Source organism: Bubalus kerabau, chromosome 4 (assembly GCF_029407905.1).
Source record: "Bubalus kerabau isolate K-KA32 ecotype Philippines breed swamp buffalo chromosome 4, PCC_UOA_SB_1v2, whole genome shotgun sequence".
NCBI classification, from domain to species: domain Eukaryota; kingdom Metazoa; phylum Chordata; class Mammalia; order Artiodactyla; family Bovidae; genus Bubalus; species Bubalus kerabau.
The window spans coordinates 34,168,293-34,190,409 of record NC_073627.1 but is presented as its reverse complement, the minus strand read 5'-3'; the positions used below and the strand labels follow the sequence as shown (position 1 = coordinate 34,190,409).

At 47.3% G+C, this 22,117-nt stretch overlaps 1 protein-coding gene across 4 annotated transcripts in view; it reads left to right on the top strand.

Annotated features, from left to right (window-relative positions):
• The window catches only part of SHISA6 (shisa family member 6), a 256,966-nt gene that overhangs the window by 28,262 nt on the left and 206,587 nt on the right, over positions 1-22,117 (top strand). Inside the window, exon 2 of one of the 4 annotated variants that reach the window (XR_008713046.1) lies at positions 10,381-10,436. The exons of the other annotated variants lie outside the window; for them this stretch is intronic. The gene's annotated coding sequence lies outside the window, so the exon portion shown is untranslated. The remainder of the gene's footprint in view (positions 1-10,380; positions 10,437-22,117) is intronic. 4 annotated transcript variants of the gene reach the window in all.

Sequence of the window (22,117 nt, the reverse complement as noted above, 5' to 3'; positions counted from 1 at the left end):
AGCCCCTGGCCCTAAGCCTTCTGTGCTTGCCCCTGCCTGTAGCACATCCTCTGAGGATGAAGGGGCTTTGGAGGGCTCTTGCATGTTGAAAGCACAGGCTTGTTTGGTTTAGGGAGTGGAATGAGGGTCCTGCCTTAATAATAGTAAAAGCAATGATACCACGAATATGGAGTACCCACTCTTTCTGGCTAGTCTGTTAGTTACTTTATTTACAATGCAAAGGGGATCCTGCAACAATTTCATAGCTATAACATCTCTTATTTCCACATTGGCAGAAAATTCCTCTTTCCTTCCATAAGAGCTCTTTATCCTAACTCTTCTAGAAATCCCTGTCCAGTTTTAAAGGGAGCTTTAATATTGGACAGTTACTTTGGACACGGAAAATCAGTGAAGCCCATTTCCATCTCCCACTTCTCAAGTCTGGCTGCCTCTAGACTCTCACTACTCCAGGTGTGGTCTATGGACCAGTAGTGACTGCATCCCATGAGAGCTTGTTAGAAGTGCAGACTCTTGGGCCCTTCCCCTGACCTCAGTCAGTTCAGTTCAGTCGCTCAGTCGTGTCCAAGTCTTTGTGACCCCATGAACTGCAGCACGCCAGGCCTCCTTGTCTATCACCAACTCCCGGAGTTCACTCAAACTTATGTCCATCGAGTCGGTGATACCATCCAGCCATCTCATCCTCTGTTGTCCCCTTCTCCTCCTGCCCCCAATCCCTCCTAGCATCAGAGTCTTTTCCAATGAGTCAACTCTTTGCATGAGGTGGCCAAAGTATTGGAGTTTCAGCTTTAGCATCAGTCCTTCCAAAGAACACCCAGGACTGATCTCCTTCAGAATGGACTGGTTGGATCTCCTTGCAGTCCAAGGGACTCTCAACTAACCCTGACCTAGTGATTCAGAATCTGCATTTTAACAAGATCTTTAGGCGATTTGTGCACATATTAAAGTTGGAGAAGATCCCATTAGCACCGCAAGCCTCAGCCCTGATGACACACTGGAATGATGAAGCAGTTCTGATAACACTAATGCCTGGCCCTTACCTCCCAGGATTCTGATTGAATTGGTCTGGGGTAGAACCCGGATGTTAGTATTTTTCAAAAACTTCCCACACAATTCCATTGTTTAACAAACCAAGAACCAGAGCTAAAGGAAGATTGTCAAACAAGAAAAATGTCCTCAAGGACTGCAGAGTCTGAATTCACATCAAGACTCACAAAGATGGAGCTTGGCTGGTCCTTCCTAGTGAGCTGCAGGGGTAAGTCTTCTCCATGGCAGGTGAGCTGAAGGAGCAGGGGATTTGGGCTCATCTGAGAGAGGGAGAGGTCAGTCTATAGCTATGAGTGGAGTCCCCTGGGCAGAAGTAGATGTGAGTGAAAATACAGCAGGCTCCCCATCCACAGATTCAGCCAAGCTCAGATCCTGTTCTGTGTTTACCATCCAAGGTTGGCTGAATCCTTGGATGTGGAAGCTGCAGGTGCAGAGGGTTGACTTTGGGACTCAAGTATCCATGGAATTTGGCTTCCCTTGCAGTTCCTGGAACCATCCCTTGGATACCAGGGGCTGACTGCATCAGAGCTGATTGGCACACTAATAAGAGCTGGGCATCATGATATGTACTGTGTCTGGAATTGCAGGTCCCTGAGCCCAGGATCTCAGAGGCTTGCAGTGGGCTTGCGTGACCTTCAGGAATGGGGAGGAGTGGGGACCTTGCGTGTTCACCTGGTCTGATTCACTCCTAAAGAACCTGTCTTGGGACAACATGGGGAGAGGAGGGGTACCCATCCCTTGGATATCATGTGTTGGGGTTCCAAAATCTTGATAACCAACTTACCATCATCAATAGTGGCGTCTGCTGGAGGGAATCCAGCTCCACACCACTGAGAGTTGTGTACATGAGTTATCAGTCCTCTGCCTCCTGTCACAGCCGCCTGCATTAATGGCAGACCAGGGGAGCCAAGGGGCATGCCTCCAAGCTTCATGGAGACCAAGAATGGGGCTGGACAGTTGACAGAGGGGCTCTTAGTTACAGCGCTGTGTGACCCGGCCCCTCAGTGCTTCCTTGAGCTCAGACTCTATTACCTTCTGCCTTTCTCTCTGGGATCCAGACACCTGACCCTCCTCAAGTCAGCGTGTTCTTGCCTTGAGGTATTTCCCCTTCTCTTTGGTGGCAGGAAACTGTCCAGCATCAGATATTTGTGCTGTGAAAGTTCATGCTCACAAAAGGCTGACGACCTTTCCTAATCTCCTCATCTGCGCCTGTCCCCTGCTTCATTTTCTTCTGGGCACCTACACCATCTAACGCCATAGATTGAGAAGATCACTAGTCTACTGTCTCTGTCCCTATCAGAATGTAAGCTCCATGTAGGCAAGGCTTTGGCTTATTCTCTGTGGTGTCTTAGATCCAAGAGCATTCCCTGGCAGCTCATTGTAACAGCTCAGTGAGTATTTGCAGGGAGTGTCAAGATGGTCCTTCACTTGGAAAGATGGAGGAGCCAGACCGCAGGCGTTAGTGACCTGCTTGAATGCTGCAGAGCTTTCATCAAGGTTGCGTGACGCTCTGCTGCCCTGTCTGCACAATTAGCATAGAGTTGGCCACACTGACAGCCCAGTGGGCTGGTTATATGGTGTGGAGCTGAGCTGGGAGGTGCCAGTTTCCAGTGCCCAGGCTTCACCCCACAGCCTTTCTCCTCCCGTCCTGGGGCTGACCCAGGACTCCAGGTTCAGTGTGGCCAGAGGGTAGGAGCTTTGCTTGCTTCCCTCTGTAGAATGGGTTAATAGTAGTGCTTCCCTCCTAGGGCTGCTGTGGGGAATAAAGGAGTGTTGATACAATCAGAGCAGCATCTGACAGAGAGAAACACTGTTTCAGGCCTGCACCTCTTCCTCTGGTGGTCACCAGGCCACGCGTGGCTGTTTGTGGAGCCCTTGAAATATGTTTCAGAGCCTGACAAGATTTCCAAGAGTATGTCTGAAAAAAGAAAGAATGTTAAAATAGCTCCATAATTTTTTATATTGATTACATTTGAAATGATAATATTTTGGATATATCAGGTTAAATAGAATCTATTATTAAAATTAATTTCATCTATTTCTTTTCATTTTTTAACATGATGACTAAGAAATGTGGACTTACCTATGTGGGTCATATCTATGATTTGCATCTCATTGACACTGGACAAGGCTGCTTTAAACATTAGTGGTGTGGGGGCCATCCCCGATGGTCTGGTGGTTAAGACTCTGTGCTTCCAATGCAGGGGGCATGGGTTGGATCCCTGGTCAGGGAAATAAGATCCTGCATGCCGCATGGCCAAAGATCAAATAAATAAAGTTTTACAAATGTTAGTGGTGTGGAGCATCTCCTTGAGTTCAAGTTTCGGTCTTGAACAAAAAATCCTCTCCATTTGGGGAGCTTACACTGTAATGGAGGAGACATAAACAGGTAAATAATTTCAACGAATGCTAAATGCTCCAGGCATAGGCAGGCAGGTGATGTGTTAGAGGAAGGCTGGGGAAAGGGAGGCCTGTTTCTAAAAAATTTATTTTTCTTGAAATATACTTGATTTACAATGTCGTGTTAATTTCTGCGGTATAGCAAAGTGACTCAGTTATATCTGTGTGTACATTCTTTTCCATATTCTTTTACATTATGGTTTATCACAGAATATTGAATAGAGTCCCCTGTGCTATACGGTAGGACCTTGTTGTTTATCCATCCTACATATAATAGTTTGTATCTGCTCATCCCAAACTCCCAGTCCATCCCTCCCCACCCCCTTCCCCTTGGCACTTGTGATCGTGTGGTCCTAGGAGGTGGCATTTGAGCTGGCACCTGACTGACAGGGAGGAGCCAGCTATGGGGATATCCAGAGGAAGAACATTCTAGGCAGATGGACCAGCAAGTCCAAAGGCCTTGAGGCTGGAGCACGCCTGGCTGTTCACGGAACAGAAGGCAGGCACAGGTGTTGAGTGTGGTCAGTGATGGAGTGGCAGGTGCATGATGAGAATGGAGGGGTAGACGTGGGCCAGTCTCGCTTGGTCTTGGAGACCATGGTAGGGAGTGTGGATGCGATTTAACTATGCTGATCTGATGTCTGGTAAGATAGCCTTGGTTGCCAAATAGTGGACGTGGACTCTGTTGAAAACCAGGATAACCTGTTTTTGTTGTAGTTTACTAGTTAAGTTGGAGAAGGCAATGGCACCCCACTCCAGTACTCTTGCCTGGAAAATCCCATGGACGGAGGAGCCTGGTAGGCTGCAGTCCATGGGGTTGCTAAGAGTCGGACACTACTGAGTGACTTCACTTTCACTTTTCACTTTCATGCACTGGAGAAGGAAATGACAACCCAGTCCAGTGTTCTTGCCTGGAGAATCCCAGGGACGGGGGAGCCTGATGGGCTGCCATCTGTGGGGTCGCACAGAGTCGGACACGACAGAAGCGACTTAGCAGCAGCAGCAGCAGCAGCAGCAGCTAAGTCGTGTTTGACTCTTTGCAACCCCATGGACATAGTGCCTTAGACAGCTCAGTCATCCTGACATAGGATAACCAGTTAGCATTTCTAATAGAAAGATGGGCTAATGGGAGAGCTTTCTCTGGCTACTTCTCCTGCATGAAGACGCCATACCTGTAAAGAAGGCAGGATCATACATTGACAGAACTGGACAAGCCAAGACCCAGATCCTGCCTGAACTTGGACCAGCTGATAGACCTTAGTCCAGGGCTGTTCAGCAGGGCTTGGCAGACTTTTTCTGAAAAGGTCCAGGTTGTAAATGTTTCAGACTCTATGGCCGTAAGGTCTCCGTCGTAGCTACTCAGCTGGACCACAGAGATACATAAGAGTGAGCACTGCTGTGTTCCCATGAAACGCTATTTATAACAGTAATATATGGCTGGGCCCATGGCTGTTGTTTGTCGACCCCTGTTCTTAATTTCTCTCTGAAAGCCCCAGGCACCTTCCAGGCAGCCTCTGCTTTCGTGTGACATGTGAGTGGGGGGACACATCCCTCACCAGGATGCTGTGAGCAAGTCAGAGGCCAGCACAGAGTCGTGAGCCCAGGAGTGCCCTGTAAACATCAGGCCCCACTCCCCCGCCTCCCTTTCCTGCAACTCTGGTCAGGGTGTTGCTGGATCTTGGCTTTACAGCAGGTAGAATGGGACCTAATGAGAGCTAAGGAATTACTATGCCCCACTAGAGTCCAGGGTCCCCAAGGTGGTTCAGTGTTAAAGAACCCGCCTGCCAATGCAGGAGACACAGGAGAGGTGGGTTCAATTCCTGGGTTGGGAAGATGCCCTGAAGTAGTAAATGGCAACTGACTCCAGTACTCTTGCCTGGGAAATCCCATGGATAGAGGAGCCTGGAGAGCTACAGTCCATGGGGTCACCAAGAGTCGGACACGACTGGACGTCTGAGCATAGGAGGAGGAGACGCGGAGACCAGGGTCCCCAGCCTGACCTTCTTGGTGGTTATATTCACCACCCGGGTAATGGTGTAGAAAGCGTGCTGACTAAAGTCATGCAGCACCAGGAGGGTGCCCAGCACCCCCATGATGGCAGACTCAGGGTTCCGAATGTCTCTGTGGGTGTGGACACCCGCAGGTTATGTCTACTGCCGGGAGCGCCTCCTTCCATTGTGTCTCAGATCCCGTTTACTTCTGGTCCTCAGATGCCCTGCTCCCGGGATCCACATCCCCGCCCCGATCTCTCCCAGCTTGGTTCCTTTAGGTGTCAATGTGCTTCCCCCACCTTAAGGCAGGAGGGGAGCCCTTTCTCCATTTCACCACCGCTCCCCACCCCCTGGCTGCCTGCTTCTCTCCTTGACAGCCAAGCAGAACAGTCGTCTACACCTGCTGCCTCTGCTCCCGGCTTGCTGACTTCCGTCCTTGTCCCTGCGCCTCAGTGGCCGTGGGGGTCCCAGGAGCAGGCTCCGCTGGGCTCTGTGGCTGGAATGGGCCTCCCACCCCTCCTTCCACCAAAACCAAGGCTCTGGCCGCCTGGACCTGCTGGGTTTTTGGGCGGCAAGTCCTCCCTGGCTTCACAGGCTCCCACGATGCTCTGCTCTTCCCTCTGGAACATTCTTTATACCCACTGTTTCTCAGCCTCCCTGTTCTTCCCAATCTCAGCTCCCCTCTCGCTGTCCCGAGTCCTGGATGGGTCAGCCCCTCCCCAGTGCGCTTGGCACTGCGGAGTCGGGGGCGTGGGTGTAGGGAATGAGTCCCAGCTTGGACTTCTGTCCTATGACATCTCCCTAAGACATGACCGCTGTCAGCCCAGCTCAGGGCCGGGTACACAAGAGCTGTGAACAGCACACTAACAGTCTTGTGTTTGGGGGTCAGAACCCGTGTGTCCCATGAGGCGGGGAGCAGTCATGCAAGAGAGTCACAGGGATGTAGCTGACCCTGTGTTTGGTGTGAACAGACAGAGCAGATCAGTCGGTAGCCTGGAAACAGCAGTTTTCCAATTGCATTGAAGGAACCTTGGGTCCGGATCTTGGGAGGTGACTTCCCTGTCTTCTTAGTGTGTCCTGCCCTTAGACACCCATGGCTTGTCCTCCCCAGGGAGGGACATAGCTGCCAGGAAGCCTGAACACCCTGGTCTTTAAAGGATACTTACAACGGATGGTGCTTTTAAAATAATTAAAAAAAATTTTTTTATTTTGTATTGAAGTATAGCCAGTTAACAATGTTGTCATAGTTTCAGGTGAGCAGCGAAGGGACTCAGCCATACATACACATGTATCCATTCTCCCCCAAGCTCCCCTCCCATCCAGGCTGCCACATAATGTTGAGCAGAGTGTACATGCCCATCTCAAGTTCCCTAACTATCTCTTTCCCTTATCACCCCCACAACCAACCATAACTTCATTCTCTAAGTGTGAGTCTCTTTCTGTCTTGTAAGTTCATTTGTGTCATTCCTTTTTAGATTTCTCCTCTTCTTTCTGATTTACTTCACTTAATATGACAGTCTCTAGGTCCATCCATGTTGCTGCAAATGGCATTACTTCATTCTTTTTGATGGCTGAGTAATATTTCATCATTCCACGTGATGACTTATTTCAATCTTGTGAAATTATTTCAATCTTGTGAAACCCAGTGAGGCAGCCTGTGATCAGGCCCACTTTGTAGACAGGGAGACTGAGACTCAGGGGCTTCAGAAGCCTGTCCAGAGTCATACCACCAGGAGGCACTGGTCTGGGCTCTGAAGGAAGGGTAGTCTGACCCCACAGGCCACACCCTGAGGCCAGACTGAGCGGAGGTGCAGACAGGGCCCCAGGAGCCCCTACAGCTCCATGGAGCCTGTCCCTGCCCCTGGGTCCACGTCCGGCCCTGGCTGCCTAGTGCATGGACTTGCGGCTACAAGGAGGACCCTAGAGGAGGCTAATGGTCTCAAGACGTGAGCCTCTCAGCTCCAGGACGGACCTCCCTGCCACAAAGGGAGCACTCACCCCAGGATACTTTGAGGAAGGGGACTGAGAGAAGCTACTGGGCATTTTTAGCATGGAGTCAATGGGGGTGAGGGGTGGGTGCTGGCCTTGGAATCTCTTAAGATTCTCCCTTTCTGAGAATGTAGAGGTGTAGCTGGCATTTGAGGGCTGATCCTGCTCAGAGCCTGCTCTTGCGGGTCCTCCCACCCCCAGCAGGCAGGGGTGGGGGCAGTGGGACAGCCAGTACTCAGGGCCCGGCTGGCATTGGCACATGAGTCAGGAGGCCTGATTCCAAGCTCACTCACTTAGTGGCTGCACACGTGCATGCTCAGTCACTTCAGTCGTATCTGACTCTTTGGACTCTATGGACTGTAGCCCACCAGGTTCCTCTGTCGATGGGATTCTCTGGGCAAGAATACTGGAGTGGGTTATCATGCCCTCCTCCAAGGGATCTTTCTGACCCAGGGATCGAACTCGTGTCTCCCATGTCTCCTGTGTTGCAGACAGATTCTTTACCCACTGAGCCACTTTGGAAGCCCCGCTTAGTGGCTATACCGACTCATCTTCCTCTTGGGATTCTGTGATCCCTCCCCATCCTCCGCACCCTGGGGTCAGAGCCCAGACTTGGCCAGATCACCATCTGTCCTCAAGGCCGGACAGGTCATGAGCGGAAAAGTTCTTCCCTGCTTCAAAATTTAAAGCCATTTAGAAAGTGAGTCCTGAGCTGTGTCCCAGTCCAGGGTGGGGTGTGGGTGATGGCTTTTCCCAGCACAGGGTTGCCTTGAGAAGGGAGGGGGTACTCCGAAGCAGAGCCCCCCCAAAAGCCCAAGGAGCTACCCTCACCCTGGTCAAGCCAGCTGTGCCTGACGCATCCTTCCAGCCCCAGGGTGTGGTCCTGCTCCTGCCTGGGAACTGCACGGGCTTGGGCTGCCTGGTCAGGGAGGCAGCCCATGTGGGAGGCAGATGAGGCCTGACCTCACCATATGGCCAGGGAGCAAGCAGGGCCGCTGAGCTGGGCCTCTAATTACTCACTGCGCCCAGAAAGCAGGAGGATTTAAAATACGTTCCGGCTGTTACCAGAGCGAGGTGCAGGGAGAGGGAAGGCGCTACGGACAGGGTTAGAATTCACAATGACCGCGGTGAGTTGGCAAAACCCAAGACCGACGGAGCACAGTGCAGAGAGGACACGGGCAAGAAGGTGCGAGGTGGGCAGGGCAAACTGCCACAGGCCTGGAGGGAGGGGGCGCATGGCCAGACACTAAGGTCACGAAGGGTGAGAGCTCCTGGGGTGAGGGGAGCCCAGCCTCTCTCCAGGCCGGTGCCAGGGCTCTTTTCCCCCAAGGAGCTCCAAGCCCATTCAACACAGTAAAGAATATTTAGAATGATGATGGAAGAGGAGATGATATCCAGCCACCCATCCCTAGATGTGAAGTACCCATCATGTGCTGAGCCAGGCAATGGATAAGACACAGACCGGCCTCAGGAGCTTAAATCCAGGAGCAGAAAGCCCAGACTAGACAGTGAAAAGATAACCAGCCATACAGATGCCTCATCAGAATCAGCCATGTGTTCAGAAGCTTCTCAGGGAGGGGCCTGGTTAGGGCCAGTGCCTTGAAGGATGGTGGGATTAACAGGATGGTGGAGAGTGTTCCTGGTCGGTGAACTGGGGGCAGCAAGAGCCTGGCAAGCAGGGCTGCTTAAAGGTGATCACTGCCTTTGGAATAGTTGGTGTGGCTTTTCTGTAAGCAGGCAGTGGTGATAAGGAACTGGAACTCTGTGTCCCATTGGAGCAGGCTGGCTCTGAGCAGGAGTCTCTTCTTTTTCCTTCTCTAAACATAAGGGCTGTGTTCCTGGAGGGCAGGAGGTATGTGGGAAGGGGCGGGGGTGCCTGCTGGGGAGGTGCCATATGGCTCAGCTGGGCTAATGATGGGGGATAGGGTAGGGGATTGGACCCTGCAAGGAAGGGGTCTTGTGAGGGTCTAAGATAAGAGGCTCACAGAGCCAGAGGCACGGGGATCACAGCCCCTGGCAGTGCGTTGGGAGGAAGGAAAAGGGGAGGTCAGGGTGGGACTCAGATGCTCCAGTTCTTTCATTCATACACAAACAGCTTTAGTCCTTCACTGGGTACCAGTCACCAGGGATGTGGGAGGGAAGAAAGCCAAGTCCCAAGTCGCACAGCACTTACGTTCAGATGGAAGAGACAGAAAAGAAACTCATAAACACACAACATAAATGGCAGTGGTAAGTGTTTTGAGAGAAATAGGGCAGGAAAAGGGAGTAGTGAGTGATGGGAGTTGGGGGGAAAGAAGCCTAATTTGAAGAAGAGACCTCATTACTGGTTGAATTACCGAAGCAGAGACCTGAATGGTGGAGGACAAGCCACGTGCGACCGTGAGCTGGGCGGAAGTGAGTGCTGCCGGGTGTGTCTGGGGAGCAGAAGGACCAGAGTGACTGGGGTGGAGAGAGCCAGGGTAGAGACGAGGCAGTGGATGAAGTCAGAGAGGTGGGGCCCTGTGGGCTACAGGAGGATCTTGGGTTTCATTCTGAGTGTGATGAGAGCCATCGTGGGGATTGCAACAGAGGAGTGATGTGATTTGACTTGTGTTTTACAGAATCGCTCTGCTCAGAATAGACCCTGGAAGGGCAGGGATGGAGGGAGGAGTCAGAGGAGATGAGAAAGAGATGGAGACTTGGACTAAGATGGTGGTAGAGGAGGACCTTTGAAAGACTCAGCTTCATGGCTAATTTATTATGAACGTCTTATCTTGAATAATTTTAAGCCAGTGGAAAATTTTCAGGTGACTGAATGATTCAGTGAGCACCTGTATGCTCTTCAGCAGTTGTTGACATCTGCCTCTCTGTCTTTCCTCCTCCTCCTCTTCTCATCTTCACCATCATCACCATCATCATCATCACCTCCATCATCACCGTCATCCTCACCCTCCACCATCATTCCCACCGTTGTCAGGATCACCGTCAGCGTCACCGTCAGCAGCAGCAGCCTCAGAACTGAACCCTGTGAGAGTAAGTTGCAGATATATCATGATTCTTCATTCCCCACTGTGCTTCTATCCCTGGATCTTCTAAATTCAAGGATGTTCTCCTGTGTCGCCATGAAACAACTACTAGATTTATGCAATTCCGCTGCCTTGCGATACTAGGATCCAGGAGGGTGTGTGATGTATTTGAAAGTAGAAATGAGAGCATTGCCAAAGGATGGTATGGAAGGTAGGCGGGGAAGGCAAGAGTCGTAGATGACTTCAAAGATTTTGGCCAGAGCAAATGAGAATGGCTAGCTGCAGTAAGCCAGGCTTTCTTCCTGCAAGGACCTGGAATGAAGAGCTGAGAGCTCTTACCTAAAGGAAAGATAGGAAGGACCTGAGTGTTGGCAGATGAGCTGAGCTGAGCTGGCTGGGTTCTCCAGTGGATGTTGCCACAGCGGTTATAAGGGAAGTCAGAGAATTTGGCTTTCTTTCTCTCTGTCATATACACACACACTCTCACACACTCCATAGAGTATATATAGATATACATCCATATACAGACTTTCTTCTCCCAGGAATCTAGACCTGAACTTAGCCCTAGATTTATCTCACCATTCCTGGTGGCTCAGATGGTCAAGTATCTGCCTGCAATGCGAAAGACCCAGGTTAAATCCCTGGGTTGGGAAGATCCCCTGGAGAAGAAATGGCAGCCCACTTCAGTATTCTTGCCTGGAGAATCCCATGGACAGAGCAGCCTGACAGGGGGTCGCAAAGAGTTGGACACAACTGAGTGACTAACACTTTATCTCATCGTAACTAAGCAGCATCAGGAATGACCCTGACCTTAAGTGCCTCTAGGACAGGGGCATGTCTGCTGTGCTTACTGTATTCATGGTGTACGTATCTTGGTCCTTAGCAGTCATTCAATAGCTATTTCTTGAATAAATGACACAATGAATTTTCTTACTTAATACACTAGACAGGAGGCAGCAATTGTGATTGTATACCTGCAGAATACCTGAAATAACAGTTCTGATACAAAAGCAATATTCTCCTATAAAAGAAATCAGTTCAGTTATGATTTGGCTTTATGTTATAAGGGAGCTTCTTTCATCTGATTGCTCTGGCTTTCTAAGCATGTGGCTTCCACATCATAGCTCAAGATGGCTGCTGCAGCTCATCATCATGCCTGCATTCCAGGCATCAGGAGGAAGTAAAGGCCAAGAAGATCATGTTGCATTTTTTTGAGGATGCTTGCTTGAAGTTGCCATACCATTCCCACTTACATCACGGTAGCCAATGTAGTCTTTATTTTGGGTGGCCAGGTGATCAGTTAAAATATGGCAATTCTTTTACTAAAGAATGGTTTGTGAGGGGACAACTAGTGATCAGAGTCATTGCATGGCTTGGATGGCACCTGGAGCTGTGTGATGCTTTCTTCCACAAACCATCGGTATAAAAAGCTGTTAGGGGCAGTTAATCACCGTGGCTACCATCCCTGCTTCCATAGTATCAACAATTAGTGGACTGTGAGTGCACAGGGCAAGTGAAGCCACTGGGCACCCCTGTAGAAGTGTCTCAAAGCTCTGAAGGGGTTGCGTTTCCTTACTTGGACTCTGATTAGGAATCCAGAACTTTACCCTGATAGCAAAGCCAACACATTCCAGGCAACCTCTGTGGAGTGTCCCCACCTCTGTGTCCCCAGCTGTGTGAGCTCCTTGTGGTCCAAGGCAGTGTCCTGTTCACCTTGGGGCCCCCGCACTTTCACTGCCAGGAACGCTGGGCTCTCCTGCACCCTGAATCCTAGCCTGTGCCTGCTGAATGAAGAGACAGAAATCAATTTAGATGATTCAGGAGTTTTACCAGATGCAACAAAGCTGATTCTTCCTAAACAGAATGTTTGTGGAGGCTTTGCCAGAACTATCTAGAAAAGTGTATTGATGTGGCCATTGCTCTGGCCCAGCCACCTCCCCGTGAGATGAGGCAGGAGCAGTGTCTTCGAGATGGAGACCCCTGAGTGGGAGAGGGAGGTAGCCAGCAGCTGGGTCTGAGCCCACCCTTACCCCCCTCTCCCTGGCTTCTCGATTCTGATCTGTATTCAAGCTTTGTATTTCCCTTTGTGTGTGCTTAGCTTAGGGATTTATCACTGCAGCTTAGATCTGTGATGAAATAGATAAGCCTTCACTTTAATAAATGTGGCATTTCTTTCCCCATAAGAATTAGATGAAAGGAAGTGGGGCCTTGGAGGAGGCAGGGTGGGGCGGGGCAGCAGGTGGAGGTGGACGGCCAGGGCTACAGAAGACACTGCGGTCCAAGTGGCTCTGGGATGGGGAACCTGGGGCACAGTTTGGGGTCGTTTTACAGGGAGGTGGTAAGAGGAACAGTCCTGTGTGTCCCAAGGAAAGAAACTATAAGCGGCAGAGTCTTAGGCTTGCTATGGAGCCCTTCCTAGAGGGAGCAGTTTGGGTCCCCAGCTTGACTCCTCCTTCTGGTGCTGCTGCGAAGACACTTCCTGTAACCCTTTGGAAAGGATGTGGGTGTGAGGTCAGGGGTAGCAGAGCTCTATCAGGTCATGGTCTCAGCTCCAGGGCAACCAGAGAAGCATATACCTGTAGTGGGAAGTGTGGGTGAGCTCTGTGACCTTGAGCAGAGATGTGGCTTAACCTCTCTGGACCTCTGTTTGCTTTTCTGTCTATGAGAATATCTCCTGGAATGATCTTTGTGTGCATGCCCTAGTGGCTCACATGGTAAAGAATCTACCTGTGATGCAGGAGACCCAGGTTTGATCCCTGGGTTGGGAAGATCCCTGGAGGAGGAAATGACAACCCACTCCAGTGTTCTTGCCGGGGAATTTCATGGACAGAGGACCTTGGCGGGCTACAGTCCGTGGGGTCGCAGAGTCGGACATGACCAAGCCACTAACATGATCCTTGTGGAGATAAGAGGCAATGAATATAAGGCCACTAGCACAGTCCAGGCATGATGGTTGGTGAGAAATCGTGGGAGAGCATTGGCGTTATTGGTATGGAGTTTGGATCAGTTCAGTTCAGTTCAGTCGCTCAGTCGTGTCCGACTCTTCACGACCCCATGAATCGCAGCACGCCAGGCTTCCCTGTCCATCACCAACTCCCGGAGTTCACTCAGACTCACATCCATCGAGTCAGTGTTGGAGTTTGGATCAGTGTCGCATAATAATGTTAGACTTTTCCTTCCACGACTTTCAGAGCAGGCAGCTCTGTGGTTTGGGTCACGTGAACCCACGTTCCTAAGCAGCAGTATGATAGGAATCCTTGGAAGTCAGTGATAGGATTCTCGTCACCTACAGATGACAGGGTTGAAGCTCAGAAAGGCTGACTAACTCGCCCAAGATCACACAGCTTGGACGCGGCTGTGCAGCACCCCGAGTGGTTCCAAGAGCTTGTAAAGACAGGCTCTCCCAACCCTCCTGGGCGAACATTGTGTCCAGCCCTCCTAGTAGGTTTCATTCACAGCCCTAAGGTCACAGAGACCAAGAACGTCACAGGACAGAGAGAGAGACGGGGCCAGGCCAGTGACCTGTATTTTCAGTTTTCATTAGCAGGATCATGCTCCCAGGGCTGTTGGGCAAACACCTGGCTCCTTAGATTTCCCTGCGAAGGAAGCTCATGATGACCTTCAGAGCTGTGAAGGTTTGCCTGAGGCTGGTCAGCAGCCTCAGGCCGGTGGGCTCACATGAGTCAGAAGGGCTGGCTGAGCACGCTAAACCTCGTCGTTCTCTAAGAAGGAGTGAGATGTTCTTCTATGTAAATGTTCTTAAGTAGGAGCCACTGAAGATGCCAGCCTTGGTAACAATTTTGTTTATGTTGTTGCTGTGTAAAGATTTGCGTAAGCGCCTTGCAGGTTTTTGTTTTTTTAGGGGGGGAAACTTGCTCTGGGATGTATGATTGCTTGCTATGATTGAAATGCACTCCAGGTATATCGAGAGATTCATTAATCACACTTAGTCGTCTATTATTAATTGAGTCCTGACCTGATTCCAGGCATTGTGGAATGAATGATGGTGTACTGTGCCCAGGGAGAACATACAGTCTAAGTAAATAAGATGTGTACCCATGAAGAGTTACATAGCAGTATGAGAGTTTAAAATCTGCACAAAACTATGATTAAAGAAATGTTCACTTGCCATCCTTAGGAATAAGGTGCTGCCCTTAGGCCTATGGAGAGAGAGATTGAAATACAGCATACAAACCAGCCTGTGTTGAGGGGTACGCATAAGTCGTGTAGGGGCATTCATAGAAAAAGGAGCAGGCTGCAAGTTCATTGCTACTCTTAGGCTTTAGTGAGTGCCTACTGCATACCAGGCCCTGTGCCAAAGACTGAAATGGTCTAAGGAGGCAGTGTGAAGGTGGTGGATACTATGTCCTTGAAGGGTGGGTAAGACCTGGATGGTCTAAAACCTGGGGAGGGATCGCCCAAGGTAATCCCTTGGGGTGGATTAAGGAAAGGTTCTTATCAGGGTGAAAAGAGTGGGCTTCGTGGGACAGAGATTAGGCCTGCCATGCTCATACTGGGATGGATAGTAAGAAAACAGATTAGATAAGAAGGTTGGAAACAGAATGTGGAGGCCTTGAACGCCAGTATTTTTCCAAGGGCAATGCCTGAAGGGAACACCATAATGATAGTGGTGTCTATCACATTTAAACTCACATTCTAAAACAGCTGGCTGTTTCTATTTTTGATTGTTTGTGGCTACTATATAAAAATGCTATCGACTTTTATCTAATGCTCTTGTACCCTGCGAACTTGCAAATTCCCCTGTTAGTTTTATTAGTTTTTTCATAGACTCTGTAGGATTTGCTACATAATTATATCACCTACAATATAGTTTTACTTCTCTTTTATTAGATACATTTTATTTCTTTTCTTGCCTTATTGCACTGGCTAGGACCCCTTTTGCAATTTTGAATGAAAGTAGTAAAACTTTGTTCTTGATCTTAAGGAGAAAAAAATTCAACCTTTTACATGGTGATGTGTGTGCTACATTTTTCAAAGATGCCCTTTATCAAGTTGAGAAAATTTCCTATAATTGCTAGGTTGTAGAGAGTTTTTTTAAAATCAGGAATGGATATTGGTTTGTGTTTATTTCTGTATCTTTTTCTGTATCTGTTGAGGTGATCATATATGGCTTTTTTCTTTGTTAATATGGTGAATTACATTGATTGGTTTTTCGATGTTCAAAAAACCTTGCATTCCTGGCATAAATCCTACTTGATCATCATGATTTCTTATCATTTTTTTATATTATTGAATTTGATTTGCTGAAATTTGATTAAGAACATTTTGTGTCATTGCTCATCAAAGATATTGATCTGTAGTTTTATTTCTTTGTCATTTTGGTTTGGTTCCAGTGTTAATTCTCATCTCATAGAATGTATTGGGAAGTTTTCCCTCCTTGATTTTATGGAAAAATTTTTGTAAAATCCCCTTATGAGGTTATCTGAGTCTGGGGTTTGTTTACTTTTTATAGGAAGATTTTAAATTAAAAGTTCAATTTCTTTAATAGATATAGGATAATTATTTCTTTTTGAAACACCCAGGCATGGCTAAAAGATGTTTTAAAACTTGGTTCAAGTGACTGATCCCAGAACATCCTCAAAATAGAATTCATAAAAAGCCAGAGTGACCAGCCAGCTGTCTTGACATGGTGTTAACATGGAAAGAGGCAACAGTCAAATACCTAAACATAATTAAAAAGTAATTAGAATCTTTAATCGGTCTTTTGGAAGAAAAAGGGATCTATGAAACGATTGTGGCATACAACAAATTGTAAAAATTAAGATAATTTAAAAACTTTTATCTTTCTTACTCTTAATTCCTTGTGTATCGTCAGAAGCTGCTTCCCCCAGCACTCTCCTTTCTCATAACACTCCCCCAAATTCAGCCAACTGGCCTCTGCAGGTCTCCCCCTGCCCCCTTGATTCTGTAATCAGCTTATGCTGATGTGTTCTTTGGATTCTCTTGTTCTCCTTTTACCAAGACTTTGAACATCAAAGTAGAGTTCTAGAAGTGACTCACTGAGGTAGAAAGTAGAAGGGGGAAAGAGGAAGAGGACAGATAGTTTGGATTAGATGCAGTCTTACTGATGTCCCATCACCCTGCACGTTTTCCATTGTGACCTAGCGCCAGAAATGGTTGAGCATCTCCCCACCCCGCAAGCCGAGAGGCACCGGCCGAGCCCCATGGCAAGGAGATGCTGTCTGACTCAGACTCCAAGTCTACAAACTGGAATTTAGACATTTGCTTTGGTTTTCCCCAGAGCCACATTCTACAAGCTTATAGAATGGAGAGCTCAACACACATTTTCATTAAAAAGCAGTCCTGCTGTTTATATGTGATTTGCTCCAGGACAGTCTAATTGGTGTGCAAAAATCATTGAATTTGAAGCCAAAGATCTGGGGTGTTTTTCCCAACCAGATCTCCAAATTTTTCATTTTATAAAGCTTTCTACTTCTCAGAGTTATTGAACTCTGTAAGGTGTCCCCACAAAAATGTTAGCTGTTACTTACTGTCCTTTTAGACAATATATGTAATAAAATTCATTGCATTCATATAGCAGTCTTCAAAAGCAAACATATAAGTAAGTATGTATAGTTATAAGTATATACATATCAGTTAATCATCTTGTCAATCTTTTGAGGAAGAAGTAACTCTTTTCATCTGACAGGTGATCCTGTCTGAGATTCAGAAGGTTTAGTTAATGTGTCTGTCGTCACACAGCCTATACATATTAAAGCCCAAAATTGAACTCAGGTCTTCTGATTCACGGTCTGTTGTTATTTCTCCTTCTCCATCCCACCCTGATTACAGCTCAACCACTTATTTGTCTATAACAGGATTAAAACCAAGTAAGTCGGAAGCCTCATGCTGGATAAACTCAGGCACATGCTTATTGTTCTTTGGAATCTGAATTAAGGAAAAGAAGCTAGTCACTTTCAAATGGTGTCAGCGGGTACTGCACAAGGCATGTAACCCTAGCAGCACACTTGGGGAACTCAGACCATTTGTTGCATGCAAAGATGTCATATAATAATGCAGCTGCTCAACACTTACATTCTGTTGGAACAAGGAAGGGTTGTATAATGGCAGCAAGGTGCCATTTTGGATTTCAATAGTATAAAACTCTTGTGGCTAATAAGAAAATTCCAATTTTGTCCTTCACTGTGGGGAGACTTATCTCATATTTCTATTGCTCTTGGGGAAGCATAGTGGAAAATAATCTATAGAATTCTATAGCCTGAACTTTATGTGAGGTTTGCAGTTTTGGCTTTATGGGTTTCTTGGTGGGTGGCTATTCCCCTGTTCTCTTTAGTTCTCCTAGGCTTTCTTCACTCAGAAATTCTTGTGCTTCTGCACAGAAAATCTTCCATTAGAAAACTCTGACTTCCATTTCATCACCTCAGAACAACAACAACACATACACACACATTCAAATATACGCACTCTTACCTAGTAAAGAGTGGGCAAAGGCATTTGTATCTTTAGAGATGACGTTCAGCTTCAGGTAACAGAAAACTCACCAACTGCAGCTGAAACGATAAAGGTCGATTTTCTTCGTAGTCAGAAGTCCAGTGGTAGGCCTTTTCTGGAGTTGGTTCAGCTGTGCAGCAATGCCTCCTAAGAACCAGAGGTTTCCCATCTTCCCCTTCCCATTTTTTTGCTTCACCTTATGGTTATGACCTCATGATTGCAAGATGGCTGCCACAGCATTAGCCTTTATATTTACATTCCAAAAAGGGGGAAGGGCAACACCAGTGATGGTTATTTAGCTGTGCATATTGCTGCCCTAAATAATGTGTGTTTCGTTACAAAGGAGAGAGGCAAATTGACTACTGAGTGGCTAAGTCCCAGTATCTGCCCTATCTTTTGGGTATACTTCCTTCCTTCTTCTTACAGGCTCAAAAGGGACCCCCTCTTTGAGGAGTGGCTTCTGGTTCTGTGCTCACTTTAACAAATCTCTCTGCAATAAAATAATTTAGACGTTTATTGAAATTCATTTTTTTTATGACTGCAGTATTTTTTTTTTTTAATGACTGCTGTATTATTCTTCTATCGCACTTTACAGTTTCACTGACGTGGTTCCAGTTAAACTCAACAAAGGTCATGAGATAGAATACCATCACCTGCATCCTTCAAGAGAGGAAACTGAGACCCCGCAAACTGAATGATGTGTTAGTCCTGGTCCTTCTCGTCCAGGGCTCTGTCCCACTGCCCCACCTCTGCTTCTGTTGACCACAGTTGGCACGGCTCTGAGCAGATGCTGCCCTGGGTTGACTCACCTGGTTCAGTGGCCTGCCGCTCACCTCAGGACACTGGACTTGGTGCCATTTTGCAGACTCTTGCTCAGTAGCTCAGTCACATCTGACTTTTTGTGACCCCGTGGACTGTAGCCTGCCAGGCTCCTGGATCCGTGGGATTCTCCAGGCAAGAATACTGGAGTGGGGTGCCATTTCCTCCTCCAATTTTGCAAATGCATGTAGCATTTTGCCAACATGAAATCGACAGGGAAGAATATCCTGGAAAATATTGCCCAGGTTTCAGGTTTCACAGATTCACACACAGTCCCACATACACAGGCACCTGTAAATCTTCACAGAGAAGGCGCTGTGGCTAAGGCATCTGTTCATTACAGTTTGATCTAAGGAACTTTGGATGCGTTGTTGGAAGTCTGAGGTGGGATGAGGTTTGCACATCCCATTTGGTGTGCCAGACAGACGGGGCCAGACTCCGCATCCCGAGGCTGGGAGGCAGTGGCATGATGTTTCCATGAGTTGCTGCCATTTTCTCCCTTCCCTTCAGCCTGTTGCAAATAACTCTATTCAGGGGCAAGGGGGCAATGCTCTATGTCCCCCCCACTGCCACACCCTCTATGCCCTGAGAAGAGCAGCTCTTCCTTTGCAGTTGGAGAAGCATGTATCTTAACAAGGAAAGAGGGGGATCATTCCTTTGTCTGAAATAATGATGTGGACGCTTTTTGAAAAATGACTCCAACTGGCCGCTCAGGGGCTTTAGGTGGGGAATTAATTCAGGTTGATAAATACACATTTAATGAGAGCTCAACAGAGCAACACGGCAATGGACCAAGAACCTCCCTTTCCTTTGCAGGGTGCATGCAGCCCACAGGCCCAGGCTTTCATGGGTCTGTTGTTACTATTTTAAAAAACTGTGGCCAAGATGGAGATGAGGGCGGCTGGAAAGTGGCCCTTCGGTGGCTTGTCGAAGCTGGCGGCTGCAGTGACAACTGGAATGAAAGAGAGGGTGGTACACCGCGACCGAGTGTGTATCTTTGTCAAGTTGAGGTGAGGCTGTAGGTGGGAGATGCATCCTTGATCTTGAGCTGTGCCTCTCAAAGCCTCAGTGGGAACAAGTGCACCTCAAATAAGGGAGGTCCCTGGTGGTCACCTCTCACCACGCCCCTCACCACACACCCCCACCCCACGCTTCGCAGCCCAGGCCTTGTCACTGCCGAGGGGACAAGGCACAAGTGTGCATCCTTCTGTACTGAAGATTCAGGAACAGGCACAAAAGGTACACATTCCAGTATCCTGAGCTTACACAGATCTGCGCTTTTTCCCTGTGCTTGGACAGCCCTTCTCCCACTTGACCATCGGTAGAATCCTTTTTTTTGTATGTTTTCTCAGTTGTGTCCAACTCTTTGCAACCCCATGGACTGCAGCCCACCAGCTTCCTCTGTCCATGGGATTTCCCAGGCAAGAATCCTAGAGTGGGTTGCCATGCCCTCCTCCAGGGCGGTCTTCCCTACCCAGGGATCAAACCATGTCTTCTGTGTCTCCTGCACTGGAAGGTAGATTCTGTACTTCTCAGCCACCTGTAGAATCCTTGTCTTCTCCTAAGCCTTACTTGAAATGCCACTTCCTCTGGGAAGCCTTCTAGAATTCAACTCCTCCCTTCATCCACATTATCTCCTCCCACTCCTCAACGGCTTTTGGCTTTTATCTCTAGTTAGCACTCCAGTCATCCTGCCCTTTATCACAGTCCTGTGTCTGGATGTTGTTGGGAAATCTCCAGGTAAAATCGTATCCGTCAGTGGGAAAGACTACTGATGAGGCAGAGAAGGCTTTTCTTCCATGAAAGTGAAGACTCGCATCAGTTTCCCTTCAAAGGAACCAGAACCCAGTCCAGGGACAGGCTCTTTCACAAGGTAAAGTGTCTATTCAGATCCCATAGGACCCTAGGACGTTGTGTCCAGAATTTCATAGTTCACTCACTTTGGTGACATGAATTTGGGAACTTCTCAGAATGTAGAACACGGCACATACCACTGCAAGCAGGATCCTGGAGAAAGAATTTGAAAGTGCTTATTAGAATGATGGAAAAGAAGAGATGATAGCCTGAATGCCTAGTATAAATATTTTGGCTATTGTTTATTGATATGAGAGTGCAGGAACCTCAGCTGCCAGACATGACTATTCTGTGCTCTTGATAGATATGGCTGCTGTTGAATTTTTCTCTTTTCTTTTACTTTAATAGTTTTTATTACTCAAGTAAAACATTTTCATTATAGAAAAATGTGAAAATGCAGTGAATAAAAGAAAAAATAATCTTACTCCTAGTCACCGATTTATATTTTGGTCTTTATTTGCATATATATCTGAAATTTTAAAATGAGACTCTACAGTGTTTCAAAACCTGTTATTTTCATTTCACCATATATCATAAATATCTTTACATATTAATAAGTATGCAGGAAGAATATAATTTTTAACAGCTTTTTTTTTTTTGCTATGGAAAATTTCAAACATATGTAAAAGCATAACCATCCCATGGTATCTGGGGACTGATTCTAGGACCCCTTCAAAGATCAAAATCTGAGTATACTCAAGTCTCTTTTATAAAACAGCGTAGTATTTTTTTGCACAACCTATACACATCCTCTTGTACACTTTAAATCATCTCTAGGTTAGTTTTAATACCGAATACAGTGTAAATGCTATATAAATAGGTACCCACACAGGGCAAATTCATGTTTTGCCTTTGGAATTTAAAAAAGCTCTTTCAGTCTGTGGTTGGTTGAATCCAAAGATGCAGAACCTGCAAATACAGAGCACTGACTATAGAGAACCATATATACAATGGACCCCCTGTACCGTCACCTAGCTCTAAAAATTGTCAACTCACCACCAATCCCATTCATCCCTAGCTTCTTGACTACCGTCCACCCCAACACACATGCACACACACATAAAACCACTGTTAATCAGATTATTATGAAGCAAATGCTAGATGTAAAATTATTTCATCTGTGAATATTTAGGACTGAGTGTCTAAAAGAAAAGGAGTCTTAAGAAGGGTTCGGCAATACCATTACCTCATGTAAAGACATTAGCAGTACTGTCTTAATATCACCAAATACCTAGCCATTTAGGACATCTCCTTCTGTACCTGCATAGACCCTTTCCATAAAGCTACAGCATCATTTATCTACCTGGTACCTTGGTGTTGACCACAGATGATAGTCTTCTTGTTTTCACTATTACAAATAATGCTGCAGTGAATAACTTTGATTTTTTAATAGCTTTCTAATTATTTTCTTAGGATAAATTGCTACAAGCGTCCTTCCTGAGTCAAAGGCTGTGGAGGTTTTTAAAGTCTTTTATTTTAAAATGTCAAATTTCCTTCTAGTTCGTAATAATCATTCACTCAACTGGTGAAGAGTACAGGAGA